A 23,259-nucleotide genomic window follows, 5' to 3' on the forward strand; every position below is an offset into this window, starting at 1 on the left:
TACCTATTATATTTTGTCCAATTCGTTCTGACAGTAGGTATGCCAATTCCTCTCTGGCGCATTGGTGAGCACTGTGGTGTCATAAATAGGAGGACCCGGGTTTGATTCTCAGTGGGGAAAATATGGAAAACTATAATTTCTAATTTTGTTCTGATCTGGTTAGGTATGGAACGTTTCGGCCGTTTCTAGTTACTATAACCTCTACTAGTTCCAGATTAGCCCACTTTTATCTGATTTTATACGAATATAATATAATAAACCTGATGGATAAATCGTAGTTATTTGAAACAAATTGAATAGTTAATATTTCAGTGCGCCGTTTTAGGTTTTACCTTCGAAGGTGAACGGCTTAGCTAAGATGTGGCAACAGCGCAATACAACATATATTTCTAACAAAATGTAAAAGGTAATGCGAAAATAAGTAAAAAATATATATCCATTACCTTACCCGCCTACTAAAGGCCTCTGCAGGCACTCTCAGTAAACGCCACTTACGAGTCAATTAGATTTTTTTATTGACGACAGGTATGCACTTGAGCAATGTTCCGATCTGATATAGCCTAAGGAAACGTTTGATAAGATCTTTTTTTGGGTTCCGTATCAAATTGGTAAAAATGGAACCCTTATGGTGCGACTTTTTACGTCCATCTGTCCGTCTGTCACTGTCGATTATTTCAGTAAATATTAAATATATCGATATGATAGTTGTATAGTGGCAATGATGATCATTGGAATAATTTTTTTTTAGTTAAATTAAAAAGAGGGGAAAATTGGGGGTTTGAAATTTGAAAGCAGGAGAGGAGACCACCGTTGCTGCATCATTCGTTGAATTCTTGAAAAACCGGCAACGTATTTGCGGTTCCTCTGGTGCCGCAGATGTTCCTGGGCCGCGGTCATCACTTAACATCAGGTGACCCACATGCTCGTTTGCTCGCTATTTGTTAATAAAAAAAGCATTTCAATGTTATTCTCCACAAGTGTACCGTACCTATCGTTTTGATGTAGACAGAAATTATCGGTGTTTTTTTTTTATAATCTCTCGAAATGTCACAACGCTTAATAACAATCGTAGTGTGAAAAATAGTTTCTCCAGATCCCACGCCTCAGTAGAAGCAGATAAACGTGATAATCATGTGCAAAGTGATAGTGATGAAATTTGCCTCCGTTTCTTTATATAGACAATGCAGCTTATTCTGTTGCACTTACTTAATTTCTCAACCAAACTAAATTGGCAGGTCTTAATCTAGTTTTTTTTTTCGCAGGGAGCATTATGAAAGAGATAGCAAAACCCATGCTCCTTTGGTTTTTACACGGCGTCGTACTGGAACGCTAAATCGCTTGGCGGTACGGCTTAGTGGATTGGCAAATTTTACACACCTTGATAATATTGCAGTGGAAAACTCGCATGTTTCCTCACAATGTTTTCCTTCACAGCTAAAGTAAGCAAAACTCATATAACTTCGAAAAGTAAGAAGTGTGTGCCCAGGATTGAACCCCGCACCTCCGGACTAGGAGGCCGAACTACTTACTACTCTACACAGTTTACTGCATCCCTCTTTGTCCAAGAGTTTGTCGAACACGTTTGTCCAACCATTCGCCCAATACCTTACCAAGGTCGCATCACCAGTCTTTCACACGCGCGTCATAATACTTATAATTTAGCGCGACATTAGAAGCCCTTTCACAACGCGCACGAATATTAGGCGGCCTTGAGTTGCCGTCAAGGCCCAGAGAAATTGTGTAATGGCTATCCAACTACATGTGACCAATGGTTTGATTGTCATACGCCAATAAAATTAAAACTATTAACATTCTTTGTACTTGGGTGTGGCGTACCTAGTTGTAAGTGGTTTTTACCCGACTGCGGCAAAGCCAAAAGGAAGGGTTATGATTTCAGCAGTCTATGTATGTAAGTACCTATGTATGTTTGTATATATGTGTGTTCCATCGTAGCGCCTAAACTACTGAGCGGATTTGGTGAATAAGGTGTCAGTCGATTCGTTATTATGGTCCAGGTGACATAGGCTACATTTTACACGAAAAAAAATCGACCTGACGGATGTTACATTCAAAAAAGTAGGGGTATCTAATTTTTTTTGCTATTGTATCGAGTGGGATATCAAATGAAAGAGGAAAAAACCTGAGTTCATAAATGTAAATATAGTACAATGTTAAAATACACCGAGCGACACAAAAACCAATTTTGTACTAAGTATATCTATCGCTATCTATCGGCAGTTCGTGGCGGCAACTTGCCACGGCCGAAGCCACGCATCAGACGAAATGGGCAAGAGCTGTAGTACATTACATTCTGCATTCCTACATTTGAACAGGAAGGTAATGTTGAAAATAAGAACTGCAAAGTCTTTTCATGGTAAGCCTTCAATTTCGGCGCATAATGATGAATTTATATCCACTTCTATACTCTTTGTGCTGAATTCTGCGGCCACTAATCACACGTACCTTATAGTCATTGAGTTTTGCAAAGGCCTCCATTGTTACAAAGCAATGGTCTTACTCATCACTTGGTCTATAGAGCTTGCGATATACAAAGGATTTGCAATCGTTTATTCAAAACGATAATCAACTTTATTGGTACGAGATAACGTGCTAATTTAAATTTACTTACAATACGTACTTACTTATTGGGCAATTTAAACTTAAAAGGTGAATATGCAAGTTAAAAGGGCATAAATTAAACAGTAGCAGCCGAAGTATACCTATGTGGAAATTAGTTTGAGGAGTACTCATAAAAATCAGCACTCAGACATTATGAAAAGCGAGTAATGTTTTTGCTGAGGGGTACCTCCTCCCCAGAGGGGAGGAATGAGTACATTTTCTTCTCTCTGGGCTGGTTTCTGCACTTAAAGGTTTCCGACCGTTGTACGTGCCCCTCCCCGCCGAAGTCTTCACTCCAGCCATCCAAGCTTGCTCCAGAAGCCGAGTAACCCAGGTTGCCGAGTGCTTCATGAAGTGAGGTTAGGGATCCCAAATATGGCCATCGATGCAAATGGCGCTTTCGTTGTTCTGCCACGCCCGTGCACTCTAGGAGCACGTGCGTCAGTGTTTCATCAACCTTCATGCAGGCCTTACACAGAGGACTGTTGGTGACATCCATAACGAAAAGGTGTTCGTTTCCCATGTCTGTTCTGTCATGTTCTTTTATGTGTCCCATCACTTCCTAGTTTACCTCTGTCCAGACGGAGTAGTTTGTTAGGTTTGTCGTTGCTTTACGTTAGGCAAAGGCTCTTTGGCTACGTTTAAAAAAGCGAAGTTTATAAAGGCGAAAGTTTGTATGTGTGGGTGTGTGTGTGTGTGTGTGTGTGTGTGTGTGTATGTTTGTTACTCCTTCACGCAAAAACTACTGAACGGATTTGGCTGAAATTGAGAATGGAGATAGATAATATCCTGGATTAGCACATAGACTACTTTTTATCCCGGAAAATCAAAGAGTTCCCACGGGATTTCGAAAAACCTAAATCCACGCAGACGAAGTCGCGGGCATCGGCTAGTGTATTATAAAATCTGCTCTGCTCTGCGCTACGTCGCCTGCGTCTCAGCATACATAAACTTAGCCTGAGTGTGCATGTAGTCTTATCGATAAACTTATCTAAAATCATTTATCATAACGAGCATGTTGTCTTGTCAGTATTAACTATTCAACTGAATGTTTGCAAGGCGTAACGGTCAATGATCGCGTTACCGGTCAGCTGGGTATATACGTCCAACAGTCGATTAAGATTTACGAGATTAATAAATAACTAATGTAAATTAAGCACTAACTACCAACTTAACTTAGCGGAAACTAAGTAAATATTAACATTTTTGCGTAAATATCTCTATATATCCTGCTGTTTTTCGTAGTATTTTAATTTTAGTTTGTAAAAAAATGTAAAAAAGTAACCGTCAAATACCGTAGCGCCAATACAAAGTAGGGTTCCGTAGTCATGTTTAGTAGTTGCTTAAAACTTTAAAGCAAATTTAAACGCAAGTTGATTTCCAGAAACTATATAAAGATACCTCGTCTCTCTCTTTAGTCGTTCTCTCTTGACTGAAGATCGGGATCACCTCCCTGCAATCTCTTATTGATTTTAAAATACCTATTCAACGAGATATCACTCGAAAGGGTAAACCAATTCAAGAGGCACGTCAGCCCTGATTATTTTTCCAAAACTCAAGTATGTCTTTTTACAATAGCGGTAACAGGTTTCTATAAAAGTATGGTAAATTTCAACTTTCCGGGTCTTTTAGTTTATTTTTAAAATAACTGTGACACATGGATAAACGGACGACGGACACGCAGATGACGGATAGAGTAATCGATAGAGTAAAACTATAAGGTTTCTTTATTTTACTGCGGAACTCTACAAACGATCGCTCAGGCGTTAGTAGTCAATGAACGTCCTTGCTAACATAGTAGTTCTGCACTTATTAATATACTTACTTTTATACTCATAATCATTTAAATTTAGAAAGTTATCAAAAAATTGCAATAGGCCTACTAATATTTTTTTTAATAGGTATATTTTGTTACAATATTGCATATTTTATTCATAAAATACACACGTACCATGTTCTTGCTAAAATTCCGGTTTCAATCAAAATTGTAAGAACTTGTACAATTTGTACCAACTTTAGAAAACCAGATTATAATTTTTTTATTCACACAAATACTAAGCAAAGCCCGCGACTTCATCCATGTGGATTTAGTTTTTTTTTAATCCTGTGAAATTTATTTGATTTCCGGTATAAATAGTAGCTTATGTACATCTCCAGGATGCAAGCTACCTCTGTACCAAGTTTTGACAAAATCGAGCATACGATTGGCCGCGAAAAGGTAACAGATTTACAGACAGACAAACAGACACACAGATGTGCAGTCAGTATACTTGAGAAATTATAATATCAGTATAGATTCCGTATTAAAATACATTTAGTGGAGTAAATCATCCAACGTACTGCAGCTGAGTGGGTGAAGGTCACACGAAGACCGGTAAAATTGCAACACTTTACACGTTTCAAAGAATATACTATTACCGTTTCTCTAGAAGGATCCACGGAGTTCTTTGTATGTAAAACTTGACCATTACATCAAAACTGGAAAAGGAAGAGGGCTCTCTCCGTCACTCGTTTCATACCATTTCATACAATCGTAGTTCCAATTTCATTTGAATATTAAGCAACCAAAGTCCATGAAATTTTGCAGACATATTCTAGAACCTAATATCTATGTCTGTGGTTTTCCAGATTTCTGTTAAAATATTCGGTTTCAAAGTTACGTGGTCTTAAAATTTTCATACAAATCTTTGAGCCCCTGTAATTTTAAAACTACATATTTTTAGAAAAATCTAAAACACCACAGACACAGATATTAGTTTCTAGAATATGTCTGTAAAATTTCATGGACTTTGGTTGCTTAGTATTCAAATGAAATTGGAACTACGATTGTATGAAATGGTGTGAAACGAGTGACGGAGAGAGCCCTGTTAAGCGCGTTGATGTCTCTTTTAGACAGTTTTGTTTTGTGTCGAAATTCCTTGTAGAAACTCAAAAATAATAATGCTTGCCTACTCAAATCCATCCAATACTTTTAGCGTGATGCCTGTATAGACGGACAAACAAATCAATATAATAAAACCGGTGATGTTCCAGACATTAGTGTGGCCTCACACTATGGAAGGCGGGTGACGATAACATTTTTTCTCCGTTACTCCTCGGGCGCAACTTCTGTTCAAAGCTCTATTATTATATTTTGCATTTTTACTGTTTATATGGGTCCCCGACCTGCGATAAAACGATTTTCAATTATTTATTTTTTATTAATAAGTAATAGATACTCCAGTGGACTCTCTATTCCCTCAATCACATAACCCGGTGTGACGGAAATCCGACAAGACCGGAAAGAGACCAGGACCGAAGCCTTTACGTGCTCTCTGAGACACGGGGGACAAACCAAACAACTAACTCAGGGGTAGTAATGAAAATTTTATAACAGAAAACCCCAATACCTACCTATTTTTGGCCCGACCCGGGAATCAAACTCGGGACTTCGTCATCTGCAGTCGAACAGCAAACTTCTAGACCAACAAGGCAGTTGCATGCTGTAGTATACAGCAGGTGTATACGAAAGTGATGAAACGGTATAGATAGTTATACACCCACTCCGTAACCTTGACTCGCCGTGCCGGTGCGTGAGTTCGTCGACATCCACGAATTAGTCCAATTACATGACAGATAGTTAAATTAACCTTACGGTTATGGTTTAACTTCGACCGTCAATAAAAGCGAAATGGGTTGCACGAGGTAAATTAACTTTGGACTATTTAACCTTTATTATGTAGGTATGAATACTAAATTGTGCAATCCACTTATCTTTTTATTGGTGTTCAAAGTTTAAAGCTAACTGTAATGTAAGTTTAATCACCTGTCATACAATTTGAATTCAGAGTTTATTTAGCTCGCGCACATTTATAACTTTAGCTAACGATTAGGTCCGCATGGATAAATAGATTTATATACAAGATCATTCAGAAAATGACCTAACCCAAAAATAATAGGTTTTCTTTACGACGAATTCGTGCTGAGGCGGGATATTCTTTTTATTCTACATTAATTTGGGTAGTTTAATAGTATTAATAGTAATTTATTTACTTACATATTCTTTCTAAACCTAAAGAAAGAAACATTTTTTTTAGAAATTCCAACATATCGAGGATAAGGTGGATATGTTAATTTAGCCATATTTATGAAGAATCCGTACCAACAACCGTTCTAAATCAACAAAAAAAGTATAAGTATTCTTATATAAAACGGGAGTTCTAAGCGTTTTTATTACTTCTTATTACTACCCATAATATTATTATTATAAATGCAAAAATGTGTTTATTTGTTGGTCTGTCCTTCAATCACGTTGCAAAGTAGCACCGGATCGACATAATTTTTGCATAGGTGTAGTCGGAGTATGAAGAGTGATATAAATTACTTTTTATCCCGGAAAATCAAATAGGGCCCACTAGATTTGAAAGCCTAAATCCACGTGAACGAAGTCGCGGGTAACAGCTAGTTACACCATAACAAAATAAACAGACGTTAAAACCATGCTCCAATTCGCGAGTGGAGCAAGGACGTGAAACGGTCACTTTGTTCTTAGGCTTTATTAATATTGCTATCGTGTGTTTGAATTTATATCTTTTTTACGACGCTTTCGTTAGTTTCCTCATACAAAAAGTACGTTTTACGCATCCTCAAATTTAAATAATTTCTTCATTATATTGCATAGACCAAAAATATAAAATTACCACTTAATATGTGCGTTAGTATTTGTATATTATATTATAATTTTTATCGTTTGCAGGATTTTAAAGACAGTGTAAAAACAACAGAAGAAAAAATATATGAAATAGATATTAATTAACATAGGTCACCATCACATTTTTTTTATTTAGTTACGAATGAGTCTGCGTTGCGTTTTAAATAGATCCCGATCTATAGGTAATGCCTACAAAAGGATCCTGGAAATATTACTATTTCCAACAAAAGGAAGTACCTAAGTACAACTCGGGTGCTCAATATAAAAGAAAATATTACCTACCTACCTACATACTACATAATATAAAAGAAGCTAAAAACTTCTTGGTCTAGAAAATCATTATACATATTTACAAAGACTCCCAATAAGAAATAGTTTTGAGAAATTCCAACCCATCATGAAAAATCCGAGAATCCGAAGATGTGAGCAAAATGTATTGATAAAATAATGATTTTAGGCTATTTAATGTAAATGACGGGTGCATACCCCTAATAATACGATGATTTTGAATTATCGATATTTCGAATTGCATGAGTCTCGTCGTGACTCATGCAACTGGTTCGAAAAATCGATTATTCGAAATCATCGATTATTCGTGTAATAAACCTATCCATTATTTACATTCTAATACAGTGATAAATAAATTTGCTCACACTATCCTCCACTAAAACACTAAAATATCCGTGGCATTTTTGAAGAAAATCCAATGAACTCACTCTGTTTAGAAGTATATTCCCCCTGTAGCCTTCCTTCCGAAAGCTCGAGAACCTGACCTGTCCCAAGTCAACGGAATCCGGTGTTGATGGTGCAACGCTCCGGACGGCAGTGTCGCAAGCCATGCCTTTCTATAGATACGTATGAATTAAGTTAACGGAACGAGATTTAGGATGGAGACCAAACAGAAGCTAAGATTTTTTGACGTGACAACGTCTTACAATTCGATAGAGCACGCACGAAAAAACATGACTCATGCGGCGTTACCTCGCTCTGAGGCGTTCCATGTAAGGCTTGAAGTGCAAGCGAGAGCGCATAACGAGCGACAAAGAAGCATAATCGGCCTTTGTTGTCACGTTCAACTATCGTCAGTAAACCGACTTTACAGACAACCAATTTTTTGAATAAAGTCAGGTTTATAATTGGTAGAGATAGATGATGCCACGGTTTCGTCCGGGGCGATTCCGGTTTTTAAAAATCCCATGGGAACTCTTTGATTTTCCGGCTTTAAAAGTAGCCTACACCACTCTCCAGGTCTCTATATTCATGCAAAAAAATGACGTTGACCAGTTTCCTGTTGCGGCGTGATTGAATGAAATTGAAAAAAAAAAAAATAACAAAATACATACTTTATGGATAGATTAGTATGGATAGTAATAGTAAATTGACCGTCCATTTATCCGATCTGTTTGGCTCTCTATCTGCCCGTCTGTCAGAGCCTAGTACTGAAGTAATAAATTTTGACTTGCTTTCTCTATCTTCAGCTACCATTTTCGCGGCTAGTGAGTCTCAGGATCTTCCAGTTACTAAAAGCTTATTTTTCACATTTTGTGCATGCTGGTTATACGTTTAGGATTTAATCTAGGTTTTTCATTTACATTTACAATTAGAATCAAATAATTAGACCTACCTAAGTATCTGGGCTTGACCTATTTAAAGTTCTTACTTTATTTTATTTTATTTTTATTATTCTCATAAACAAAAATTGTTAGGGCTAAAATGTACAACAATAAACAAAGTTCTTTCCACGTAAACTCAGGGACGACACCAGATAAACTTAGAAAATAAAACATTATAAAATAATACCCAATTTCGTCTAAGTATTTTCCGAGAAACCATAAGATTTACTCATTAAAAGTACACGTCTAAGATTGAGCTGATATCACGAGTAAATAAATATAGCTTTCAATCTGCTTTATAGCTTTGTATTTTTACTGGGGCACGGTCTCAAAGTCGTCTATCTCGAAATTGCGTACATTATAGACGCTACTTGAACAGCTGTTAAACACTTAACATATTCTAAGCCTAGAGTGGGTTTGATATTGCGAAATCAACTCTAAAATATTTACATTTGAGTTTAAGTTTACCTACTTTGTAAAGAGTCAAGCAAGGTAGGAATTCAATTTATGATTTTATTTTTGTAAACAAATAATAAATTAAAATAAAATTTTATATTTCACCACGGTTAATAGCCTCATCTGGTGACAGAAGGGCTGGTTCATTTTTTGTGCAAAAGATCAGCCTGGATGAATTTTTTGAATATAAAGAATAAATACAAAATACAAAGGTAAAGCCCTTTCGTATGATACCCCACTTGGTACAGTTGTCTTACTTTGAAAATTTAAACACATTTTTATTTTTTTTAAACGATGTGGTTACATCGTTTAAAAAAAATAAAAATGTGTTTAAATTCATGGTTTTAAGATTTATTCCTTTACTTGTGCTATAAGACCTACCTACCTGCCTTTCATGATTCTAGGTCAACGGGAAGTACCCTAAAGGTTTCTTGACAGACACGACGGACGGACGGACGGACAGAAAGACAGACAGACAGAAAGACAGACAGACAGACAGACAACAAAGTGATCCTATAAGGGTCCCGTTTTTCCTTTTGAGGTACGGAACCTTAAAAACTGCCATATCCCTTCCAGGTTAGCCCGCTTCCATCTAAAACTGCATCATCACTTACCACTAGGTGAAATCTGAATAAAAATAAATTTAAAAAATTCTCGTAGGGTATGGTGCGGTTTAAGATTATCATCAAGAGACACCATCTCCCAACCCACAGCTTACCTCAAGAGCCGTCTGAGAGAAACAGTGTAGCTATACACTAAAACTAAACTGTTTTTGGACGCCATTTTTCCAAGATGGCGGCGCGAGCGGCAAAGATACGAGGTGGCAAAATGAAAATTCGGAAAGAGCACGTCGAAATCTATAAAACCACCAATTTGTATAACTCCCGGAAAACTTTCCAGATAAGCCCCTTTCTGAAGACCAAATAACTGGACTACTATAGAGGACTCGTGTAAGGTGTTATATAATAAATACTATTATTATGTTATAGAATAGTTAACATCGTAGATAATATAATTGACTCAGGTCAAGTGCACCACAGTGGCAAGACATGACGTCCGTCTGTGACGCGAAACAATGAAATTGGCTTCTTTGTTTATCTACAACGCAATGGGGATAAAATTACCATAATACTATATAGGTAATTATAATGTGAAACCTGTATCGGAGTATCTTAACCTTTCGCGTTGAACTTGATTTGGACTATCCCAATCATTATTAACCTAAATATATAAAAGAACAAGCGTAAATTAAAAATTTATAACACCCCAGACAAGTGAAGGTTACAGTAATAACTAGAAAAGAGCTGATAGCTTTTAAACGGCTGAATCGATTTTCTTGGATTATAGCTAAGAACACTCTCGATCAAGCTACCTTCCAACAAAAAACTAAATTTAAATCGGTTCATTAGTTTAGGAGCTACGATGCCACAGACAGATACACAGATACACACGTCAAACTTATAACACCCCTCTTTTTGGTTCGGGGGTTAAAAAGCTGACTGACTGATTGACTGATATATCAAGTATCAACGTACAGCTCAAACTACTGGACGGGCTGAAATTTAGCATGCAGATATCTATTGTGACGTAGACATCCGCTATGAAAACATTTTTGAAATTCGTCGTCTAAGGAGGTAAAATTGGGGTTTGATATTGGTGTCGTCCACGCGGACAAAGTCATGGGCATAAGCTCATCTCTTATCTAACCCCTTTCGATATAGAATTTTCAAAAATCCTTTCTTAGTTAGTGCCTACATCACAAAAGAAACCTCTTGTCAAAATTCAGTTTCTAACCCAAGGCAGTTTTAGCAATTTAGTCAGAACAAGTTTTTTTGCCAACAATATTGTTACTAATACCTAGAACTAAATTTTTTCTCGATCTACGAGTATCTACTAAGATCAAGAAGAGATAAGAAGGACTACGTAAACATCTAACTAACTATTTGATGAGCAGAAAATATTGCGGAAATCTGCACGTCCACACTCCACACGTAATACCAATTAAGGGTTTTAATATTATGTAGGTAGTAAGTTACACGTGCAAAAAATCTACAATTTACTCACCCCAAGGCCATAGGACTTATTCTAATCTCACGTGCAAATCTCTCCGCTGACGGCAATTCCATATTCGTGATGATTTTTGTAACAAAAAATCTTTTGTCTTCATTTATCAAGGCCCTGATGTTCATATTTGTGTATTCAAAAGCTGATTTTTGACATCATTTTTTTGAAATAAAAAACATATTTTTATGCCTTTATGTCATACAAATAGAATTTTTCAATAAGCTTATGTTTTATAAAAACTTTCTATGTAATAAGATAAAAATCATTATAAGTACCCAAGTACTTATTATCTTGCGGGCAGCTAAATGCAATGCCGATAACTTCCATGCAGCTTTAGTAAAGTTATATGTGATAAAACCGTGATAGCCCAGTGCTAGCGTCAACCTCCTATAATGCTTCGATACCGGGCACACACATCTAACTTTTAAGAGTGATGTGCGTTTTAGCAATTTTTTCATGTGGAAACCTGTATGCCTGAGAAATTTTAATAATATTCTCAAAGGTGTGTGAAGTCTGCCAATCCTAAAATGCTATGATCTAATTAATTCTCATTCGGGTTGATGATAATGATACAACAATAATGATAAACTCTCCTATCCATCTTTACAACATCTAAGCTTTACCCATAATTTTTTTTTAAAATCATATGGGGAGTTCAAGGGCAGAGAGAGGTGAAGTGGTCGTAATTGACTCGAATTAGAAATCCATAAATTGTAGGTATAGTTGAAATTTCGCATTGTAATTATAGTGTATTATTGTTGTTGTAAGCGATAATTCGTGTATTTCAATATTGATGATTTTGGACAGCACGATCATTTTTAGTGATCCGTACCTACTCATAATCTACACAGTGTCTACTAATATCAAGAGTAAGGATATGATAATATTACATACAGAGGGTTATTAGCCTTCTAGTCCGAGCAATTGTGGGGTAAGTGCGAGACGAAGGAGCAACCGAAACTGGCCAGGGCCTGCATATTTAAAAAAAACCGTTCCGTACTCCTGCCAAATTTTATGATTCTAGGTCAACGGGAAGTAGTATAGATTTTCTTGACATACACGAAGGCGCACGGACAGACAGACAGACAACAAAGTTAACCTATAAGGATTCCGATTTTCCTTTTTAGGGCCCGTTCAACAAATAATTTTTAGATGGGTATATTTAAAGACCTGGAGACAGACATAGGCTACTTTTTATCCCGGAAAATCAATGAGTTCCCACGGGATTTTTGAAAACCTAAATCCACGTGTACGAAGTCGCGGGCATCAGCTAGTAGGCTATACTTCACGAGGACGAAGTCTCGAGCAAAATATGATAATCCAATATTATCAAAAATCTATAGATACTCCATAGTTAATTCAACGCAATACTATACCTTTGCTTTGTGCAACATTTAACCTATGGATGTCCTATTTGAGACATTGCTTCATAGTTTATGCGCATTAATTGAATAACCCTTTATAAATCACATCAATAAATACAATATAACTACAATATACATTATTGTCGGGTTGTTCCACAGCCAAGACGTGTCCACTAGCAATATAACTCGCAAAATCCAGCTCTGGGAAAAGTCACTTGCACTATGTAAGCTTTCAGAGCAAGTCTATAAGTAGTACTTATCGATTCTGATCCCGACTAAATATTAGGTAGGTATATGTATATTATGCGATCTGCCCCGGCTACGCACGGGTATTTTATTACAATTTCGTAAGGATCTCTAACTTTTTTGGAAACAAAATAATATAGCCTAGGTCACTCAGGAATAATATAGCTTTCTACTGGTGAAAGAATTTTCAAAATCGGTTCACGGATTTCTTTCTACTGTTTGTAGTTTGTAAGTTTAACTTACAAACTTTACCTATTTATAATATTAGTATAGACTATGCGTCGCGGACGAAGTCACGGGCAAAAACTAGTCTTTTATAAAAACATAGATATCCAAATCCAGATATAGGAAACCTGTAGATCATTTTTCTTTTTTTCTTAAAAGTGACCTTTAATAATAATGATTCAAAAAACGGATATTAAAAGCTAATTTGCACATGCAATGTGCAGATTAAATCAAGGTAGAATCATCACTTCATCAAAGTCAAAGTGACCGTTGAAACTGAATCATCAAATCGAAATCATAATCAAATTAAAAAAGGGGAAAGACCAAACTGAATTATGGGAAAACGAGCCAGCGCATTATGCTGGTAATGGTCACAAAAACTGTCATTATTTTAAGCCTCTATTGTCATGAAACAATAGATCCTGATACGTAGCCATTTTTTCTTTGGTTTTCGAATTAATAAAGGTATATTATAAAAAACCGGCCAAGTGCGAGTCGGACTCGCGCACCGAGGGTTCCGTACTCATGTATTTTTTCCGACATTTTGCTCGATAGATCAAAAACTATTATGCATAAAAATTAATAAAAATCAGTAAATGATCACTTGGTATAGATATCTTACTTTGAAAATTGAAACATATTTTAATATTTTTTTAATGATGTAACCACTAATTCACGGTTTTCGGATTTATTTCTTTACTTGTGCTATAAGACCTACCTACTTGCCAAATTTCATGATTCTAAGTCAACGGGAAGTACCCTATAGGTTTTTTTGACAGACATGACGGACGGACGGACGGACAGAAAGATAGACAGACAGACAACAAAGTGATCCTATAAGGGTTCCGTTTTTCCTTTTGAGGTACGGAACCCTAATATCTAGTTTTTTGAACAATTACAATTATTTAATATCGAAACAGCTTTGTTAAGATACCTATCAGAAGAGTTAAATTATCCAGAACATGTTACGTTCTAGTAGTAAAATATTTTATTTCACCATAAAAAATTTATATGATACATTAAAATAAGATAATTAATCCATCCATACTAATATTATAAATGCGAAGTTTGTCTGTCTTTCTGGTAGCTTTTCACGGCCCAAGTGTTAACCGATTTTGACGAAATTAGTTAGAAAAATAGAAAAATATCCCGGGGAGGAAAATCTTTTGACCCAGAAAACCAAAAAGTTTCCACAGGCTTTTAAAGGTCTTGACAAAATTTTGTACAGACGTAGCATGCATTACGGAAACTAATTTTTTAATGCCGAAAAAACGTTTATCAAAAAATTACACTCACGCGGACGAAATCGAGGGAATCGTGTTAATGACTGATAATAATCTAAAAAAAATAAAAATATTTTTAATACAACTTTTTTCCAATACTTAGTTACTACTACAATTATTTTTGTAACCCGTGTTTTGTAAAAATAAAAATACAAAGTGTGTAACGTAATATTATATATTATATAATTTTTAATTTTTTTCTTATAATATACTTAATTTTCTTCTTTTGCAGGCTTATCGAATCAGTACATACCCTGCACATAAAAAAAGGTAAATGAGCTATCCATACATATTATAATTTGAAAATTAATGTTTGTGTGTGCGACAGGTTGAGATGGCAACCGGAGTGGGGACGCCCCACTCAACCCCCCCCCTCCCCCCGCACAACCCCCGCGCTAACCTGTTGCGGGTGAGCCTAACCATCCATCCAACTAACCATCGCAACCTGTCGCGTACTTTAGATGTGTTCGCGTATTCAACTGTTAAAACCGTGTACACTTGAAACTTTACACAGTTGTTGTTGACAATTGCGTGAAGCTTCTTTTTACTCAGATTAAGAAAAGTTAGCCCTTAACTGGAATCTCACCTGGTGGTAAGTGATGATGCAGTCTAAGATGGAAGCTGGCTAACCTGGAAGGGGTTGAATATTCAAAAATCCTTTCTTGTCATAATAGTTATCTGCATGCCGAATTTCAGCCTGATCCGTCCAGTAGTTGGAACTGTGCGTTGATAAATCAGTCAGTCAGTCAGTGTTTCTTTTTATATATTTAGATGTATGAGGCGCAACTTACCTCATGCATTACCTTTCGTTCTAGAGCCGCCAGAAGCGAATAAACATGGCAACTTAGTAGAGCATGAGACAATTCGCCTAATAACCTCGTTTTTAAAACGCAAAAAGCTAAAATTTGTGCAAACAGTACTTTTTAATAAACTCAACAATGACGCAGTCCTGTATTACGAGCTATGCGTCTATTTATCTTCAAGTCCGTTAGTATTCAGTTAGCGTCTGGCGGCGATCACGCAACTTAAGTGAGTAGTCGTTTATTCCTTTACAGCGTGTATTAATCTTCGGATAACTCAAAATAATTCATTGTTCAAGTAGGTTACTGCCATTGAACTAAAACTTAACATATAAAAGAAAAAGCTGACTGACTGACTGACAGATCTATCCACGCACAGCTCAAGCTAGTGGACGTATCGTCAGTCGTATGGCGTAGATTTCCCATAAGAAAGGATTTCTGAAAATTCAACCCATAAGGGTGTAAAACAGGGGTTTGAAATTTATTTATTCTACGCGAATTCATCGCGGGCATAAGCTATTAATACACATAAAAGGGTTATTTTAAACAAATATCTGGATTCTAGTATCGCAGGATGTCAAGGACATCCTGATACGTTAAGATCCAGGTCAATACCGTCCATATTTCCTCAATACAGGATCGCGATATAGCGTATCGCGTGATAATATTGATAGTGTGTAACAGGCCTCATAAGTAAGACGACTTGCGACCGTTGACAGCTTCATTCAGCGAAAATATAAATCCTCTGTATCCCTATCCCGTGGGAATTCCTAAAAACCCATACTTGTAATGAATAAGACATTCTAGATCCAACGGATGCTAGGTTGGGCGTTGATGTGTAGCAGAAAGTAAATCAGGACTTTTCTTTTTATGTCTTGAGTAAGTAGGTGGAACGTACCTGATGTACGTAATAGAACAATCTTTAATGCTTCGGTTACGAGAAACGCCGTTGATAAACGCGTTAATGGCCGTTAACCGTGGGTGTAGCTACGACCTAACGCTATAATTTTACAACGGCATTCACATTGCCGTATAGCGATAGACGATTTTATGCCAACTCAATTGGTATTAGATGTTAACCGTTCAAGTGTGGCCACTCTCAGTTTAACGCGTTTATTATCGGCGGACATATCACGATAATTACGGTGTTGTTGGGCATTGATGTTAACCTTCATGTGGTCCGAGTAGAAGCGTATTTGGACTTCGCCAGCTTCCCAGCTTTTGCCAACACGTACGGAATATTATGTATTACATCATTCCATCATATAAATATAGCTACCCACCTATAAAATTATTGTAAGTACTAATGCTGATTTTCCTCAAAATCCAACATGCTATAAAGGAATCTCACAATGACGCAGCATTTGATTTATCTGTTATAGTATTGTCCCGTTGCAAGTTATGGACTAAGAACCTGCGCGTGCCAGACCTCCATTATTTTATAACAGCTGAAAGTAACGTTTAAGTGCGGAAACCAGCCCAGAGAGAGAAGAAGAAGAAGAAGAACAGCTGAAAGTTTCTCTGCGTTTTGTGCCCAACACGGGGAGGAACGATCAGCGACTTGTGGCAACTCCTTGCCAGATGATCTTAAGCTTTTAAACTTTAAGGACGTCTGGCAAGAGGTTGCCACGGCACTGTGTCTGGCAATGCATGATGTGATTTCTAATATTATTCCCAAGAAAATATTAAAAAAAATATACTTTGACGTAAGATTTTTACCCCTTTATTTCTGTTATCTCCCAAAGCCACCATGATCCAAACTTCATTGGCACTGATCGTTTTTCCCTGTGTTGGGGACAATACGCACCGAAACTTTCAGCTTTTATAAAATAACGAAGGTCTGGCACTCGCTGGCTCTCCTTATATTAGGTACATTGCTAGAATGAACTAACATCGTTCAGTATGCAACTCGCATCTAACAAGAGCGATCACGCAGTTAAACTGAGTTAAACCCTGTAAAAGTAATGTAAAATAATGCAGAATAATAAATCTTAGAAGCCTATATTAGACGTAATAAGCTGAAATATGAAAATCAATCAACTTTTCTACCAACTCAATGACTGTCCCACTTTTTGGATGTAACATCCGTCAGGTCATTTTTTTCGTATAAAATGTAGCTATGTCACCCGGACCATTATAACGAATCAATAATTGACACCTCATTCATCAAAATCGGCTCACGACTCTAGGCGCTACGGTGGAACACACACAAATACAAACATACATACATAATAGACTGCTAAAATCATAACCCTTCCTTTTTCTCATTCTGAGAGGAGAGCCGTGCTCAGTAGTGGGCCTACAATAGGTTGTGATGATGATGATGATGATGATGATGATAATGAAGTCCTTATACTTTACAGGTTCGACATCCGGTCTACTCAGAAGACCACAGAATGTTGTTCACAATCCTACTCTACATTGTCTACTGCATGGTGTACACTGTTCTACTGGCGATAGCTGGTCTCTGGTGCTTCGAGGAATGTGCTTTGACGGAGGAAGAAGAGTACGAATTCATCCACCATCATCGAGCTATGCCGTATTGAGCGAGCAAACGAGTTAGGCTTGGTCTACTGAAAAAGAACTGTAAGTTTTTTTATTTTATTTATTCAGATACAAGTTAGCCCTTGACTGCAATCTCACGAGGTGGTAAGTGATGATGCAGTCTAAGACGGAAGCAGGCAAACCTCTCTAATTTTTTAGAGATAAGGGTTTTTTAAGCAATAACGTATCACTTGTTTTAGCGGTGAAGGAAAACATCGTGAAGAAACCTGCATGCAACCGAAAAATACAAATCCATACTAATATTATAAATGCGAAAGTGTGTCTGTCTGTCTGTCTGCTACCTTTTCACGGTCCAGCAGTGTAACCGATTCTGACGAAATTTGGTACAGGGTTAGCTTATATCCCGGGGACGGACATAGGCTACTTTTTCTCCCGGAAAATCAAAGAGTTACCGCGGGATTCCTGAAGACTCATCCTTAACCGATTTGTATGAGGTACCGAAGAAGCTTGCGTCCCTGTAATGGAGATTACAACTTTTTATCCCGGAAAATTAAACAGTTCCCACGGGATCTATAAAAATCTAAACCCACGCGGACAAAGTCGCGGGCATCCTTTAGTGATAAATAAAATTTAGTAAAAATATTATTACTTACTCAGTAAGAACTTTTCAAGCTCTCATGTGAGTATCTGCGTTGATTAAAAGCCCACGGTATTTACACAGATTAATGGACGCATAGACATATTTTTTGACAACTTTTTTTTACTATGAACTCTACTGATACTTTTTAATGTTTCAAAATAAATAATAATTAGAATATGTACACATTATTTGTAAATCTTAAAACAGAATCTATTGTCTTTGTTACATCGAGAGATACTTTTAGATGAACAATGGAATCCAAATAAAAATAGTTATAGACCAATATTGTTTGGACCTATTTTTTGTATGCCATTGAGAGTTGTAATAAATAGTAACGAAGAGTTATGTAAAATTTGGAAAATTAAATAAAATGAAAATATTACAACTCGAAGTATCCAGATTTGGTAGAGATTGTATGGCGGTCTCCAGCTCTTTAAATATTTATATCCATTCAAAAATTACGACGACTCTACTCATATTATAAGCTAACAGACAAAAACAGTTTTCATTTATAATATGGACAGTTTTTGGATTGGAATACGTTACAGGTGGTAGCTGTTGATTTTAATGTTTTACCGCTTATAGTAAATAAGTGTATGCAATTTAAAAAGAGCTAATGACCTTTGCCATTTTTTGTACAAACCATGTTTTCAAGATTAGCATTGTACAAAGGATGGGTTAAATGAGACATGACATGCCATTTTTTTTAACATGATGGCATGACAAATTATTTGACGTAACAAAACTATTAGAAAGACGTAGCACAAACAAAAAATAAACAAACCTTTGTGAACCACCAAAAGATAGAGTAATTCCGGAGTAGAAACATTAAGAAAATAGAATTACTGTAAAACTTTTAATTTTTTTTCATGAACATTTTGAGATTAATAGACTAAAAGTAATGATTAAAAAAATTATACACTTACTAGTGGCAGGAATCAGTCCCAAGACTTCGTCCGCACTCCGCAAGGGTTTTAATGATCCCGATGAAATATCCCAAAATCTTTTCTTGCTAAAGAACCTATGTCCATGAGAAAGAACCTACATGCATAAATTCAAGTTTCTAGATGCACCAGTTTATACTGTGCGTTGTCTATCAGTCAGTCATGGTACTGTCTTATATGCACATATAAATAGATCAACCAAAAATAATATATTGAATAATAATTCTTCCCTATCCATGACCTAGGGTTTATTTTGGTATAGGTTATAGTATTGAATGCCATAATAAACCGTTAGGATTAAGTAAACAGTAATAATTAAAATCCAAAAGGGAAATAACAAAACAGCGCGTAAAACTAATTACTCAACGCATTATCTATTTACTATAACTGTAATGTACAACATTCCTAGGTCAAAATCGAATTAAAAATATTACAAAATTGCAGAATTTACTCAATTAAAATACGCAGTTATAAACACGAGGAGCCGGACGAGGCAAGGTCCTTACGGTTCTGATCACGGCGTGAAACCTCTGTTCCTTTCAGTACACTGTGCAATTTGAACGGCTTAGTACATTTTTATGTTTGTAATGTATTTGTATAAATAAAAATCTTACTGCGCGCGCTTCAGTCTACTTCAGTTAGTGATGAAATCATTTATTTTCATTAATTTAATTTAATAATAATGTTATTAAAATAAATTACGACAGTTGAATGAAACTTAGTGTTTAACGGTAGCTAGTGAAAATTAGTTTTGCATGTGGATAGACACTAAATTAATTTAAAAAGGTATGTACTTTTTTTACTTTTTTTTACAGTTATAAAATTACAGTTATAAAATTTTTAACTTATGATTACAATATAGCGATGTATATTTTTCATATAATGTAAAATATACTCGTTTTATCTTTAAAATTAAGTTACTCGTCGCGTCAGTCTATATTTAAAAGTGGTAATCTCAAAAATAAGTACCTACTGCACTCACGGATTTCACTCCAGTTTTTAAAGCTATCCGAGCGAAGGCAGAGCGAATCGAATTAATAATGTTATCTAAATAACAACTTAACAAATCAGCAGAGTTGCGTTTATTAAGCAATCATAAAAAAATTGAGTTTATTTTTTACTAGCGACCCGCCCCGGCTTCGCACGGGTGGACATTTATTTTTTCTATTTTCCGCCATAAAATATAGCCTATACGGATTCGGAAGAATCCCTCTAAGTAATGGTAAAAGAAATTTTGAAAACGGTCAAGTAGTTTTTGAGCCTATTCAATACAAACATACAAAAATACAAAGGTTTCCTCTTTATAATATTAGTATAGATTGAATAATGTAATTGACTGATTAGGCAAGTGTTAACTCATTTGCTTAAGTTAATACAAAGATTAAATCGTTATTTGTTACTATGTTTAGTCAGTTTTATTATGCAATAAAGATCATTTATTCTTGGGATGCTTAACAAAAATTGCCATTGTTCTGGTAGTTCTCACATGATCGCTGTTTTTTAAGAATATTCGATAGTAAATGCTACATTAGCAACTATTTAAGCATAGATGTCTTATATCATAATGTCTATAATTACCTATATCACACTAATATTATAAAGGCGAAAGTTTGTGTGTATGTGTGTGTGTGTGTGTGTGTGTGTGTGTGTGTGTGTGTGTGTGTGTGTGTGTGTGTATGTGTATGTCTGTTACTCCTTCACGCAAAAACTACTCCACGGATTTGGCAGAAATTTGGAATGGAGATAGATAATATCGTGGATTAGCACATAGGCTACTTTTTATCCCAGAAAATCAAAAAGTTCTCACGGGATTTCGAAAAACCTAAATCCACGTGGGAAAGTCGCGGGCATGGGGTAGTAGTCTATATTATTTGAGGTATCCCTTCCTTAATTTTCTATGGTTCCTTTCTAATACCACCTATTCGGATTTCAGTTCATATGAAATCGTATTCAATTGTAATTTCAAACAAATCTCTAATATTATTACAACTCTCTCAACAATATTATTACAATAACAAATCTCTAATGTTATGTGGTAGTTTTGTGAGTTATTTCAACTGAAAAGTTCTGTAAGTTTGCAGCCAGCTTGAAGAAAAACTTTGACTGTAAAATAATTTGGTACGGAAACTTCTAGCCCCTATATATTTTCAATTAGCCTTTTTGTTACCACCTGTAAAAAGAGAAAATGACTAAAATGAACTGTTTATTTCATTTAGTACCTACAGTCTGTACCACAAATTAAACAGTTGAAAAGTGCAACCGCCGAGTTTCTTGCTGGTTCTTCTCGATAGGAACGGCATTCCGAACCAGTGATTCTTTGACGATTCAAAAGCACTTGTTAAAGTCTACTTGAATAAAAATCTATTCTATTATATTCTATTCTATTCTTGTAATGTCACCGGTTGGTAAAATAGATAATACTGAGAAGAGCCGGTAAGAAACTCAGCAGTTGCTCTTTTTTTTTGTCAAACATATTAATATCTAAGTACAACTCAAACAACTGGAATAAACTGGAATTATATTATGTAGGTTTTCTTTATAAAATAAATATCCACTAAGAAAGGATTTTCAGATATTTCACCAGAGCAAAGCCGGGGCGAATGGGCAGGTTTGATATAAATTTAACTCTCAAATTGAAAGCCTTGACAGCACGCAAACTGCTAGATCATACCGCATTTTGTTATTTTAACCTCATAAGCCGTGTTTATGACTCAAGTGCAATTACAAAACTGATTTTGTAAGACGACCTTCCATGGTTTCATCTTTGAAGTCAACCTCGGCGGTGTGTGCTTAGCCTAACCCGGGTCACTGTCGGAGTGTCCCAGTTCAAACATGAAGAAATCCGAACTTGTTATATGAACTTGGTCTACCGAAAATTAAAAGTAAATTATGAGATAAAATTTACATAACGCTTTATTTACTTACCTGCACTGCGGCTGAAATTTAAATCCAATGATTCATGTTTTGATCTAAAAAAGTTGAACTAATAGGTACATATTTTTTAAACTGTGATGTTTGTTAAGTGGTGATAATAAAAAAAATACCCGGCTGAATTTGTTAAGGGCTCTCTCAGACTTGGGCGCGTTTGGAACCCTCGTAGCTTTACGTAATTAATTATCACCACTAGATCATTGTTTGACAATCAGAAAGTGTACAGTAGTACCTACCCAATTTGGATAGATGACTGACTAAACCGCACGTGACCGCACCACCATAATCGAAGGAAGGAATATTTTTGTAGTCGTCAATTATAATTATATGATTTGTATCGTAACTTGGAACGTCCAGTTGTATAACAGTAACTTAAAATTACTTTACAATTAGCGTTAAATTTTAACCATCAATGAAAAGCAAAGTGGATTGCACAAGTTAATATTCACATCTCCATGATTGAGGTTTATCATCATATTATTATTATCTCAGCCCATCATGGACAACTCTTAGATTTTCCGGGATAAAAAATAGCTTATGTCGTTCTCCAGGTCTTTGACTATAACCGTCCAAAAAACCATGTCAATCCGTTGCTCCGTTGCGACGTGATTGAAGGACAAAGCAACAAACAAACACGCTTTTGCATTTATAATATGGATAGTGATGTTTGAGTTCAACCTCGGTGATGTGTGCTCAGCCTAAGCCGGGTCACTGTCGAATTGGTCCAGTTCAAACATTAAGACATTCGAACTTGATGTATGAACTTGGTCCAAAGCAAAGAATGAGATCAGGCTTACATAAAATTTTGCTTTATTTATTTACACTACTCTGTGACCGCAATTTCATTTACTGGAACTGAAGGCTTATTCAATTTTATGA

The 23,259-nt window shown here is 36.0% G+C and overlaps 1 protein-coding gene and 1 long non-coding RNA gene across 2 annotated transcripts in view; one reads left to right on the forward strand and one right to left on the reverse strand.

Moving 5' to 3' along the window:
• Window positions 1–3,168: 3,168 nt before the first annotated feature.
• Window positions 3,169–21,680, reverse strand: LOC123867120. The gene is made up of 3 exons (XR_006796338.1): window positions 21,669–21,680; window positions 17,613–17,617; window positions 3,169–3,254 (listed from the first exon to the last, which is right to left on the reverse strand). It is a non-coding gene; the product is annotated as an uncharacterized LOC123867120 (long non-coding RNA).
• LOC123867095 (elongation of very long chain fatty acids protein 7-like) overlaps window positions 19,975–23,259 on the forward strand; it is a 46,692-nt gene continuing 43,407 nt past the window's right edge. Inside the window, exon 1 of the mRNA XM_045908972.1 lies at window positions 19,975–20,235. The gene's annotated coding sequence lies outside the window, so the exon portion shown is untranslated. The remainder of the gene's footprint in view (window positions 20,236–23,259) is intronic.

This window comes from Maniola jurtina, chromosome 7 (genome assembly GCF_905333055.1).
Source record: "Maniola jurtina chromosome 7, ilManJurt1.1, whole genome shotgun sequence".
Lineage (NCBI taxonomy): Eukaryota > Metazoa > Arthropoda > Insecta > Lepidoptera > Nymphalidae > Maniola > Maniola jurtina.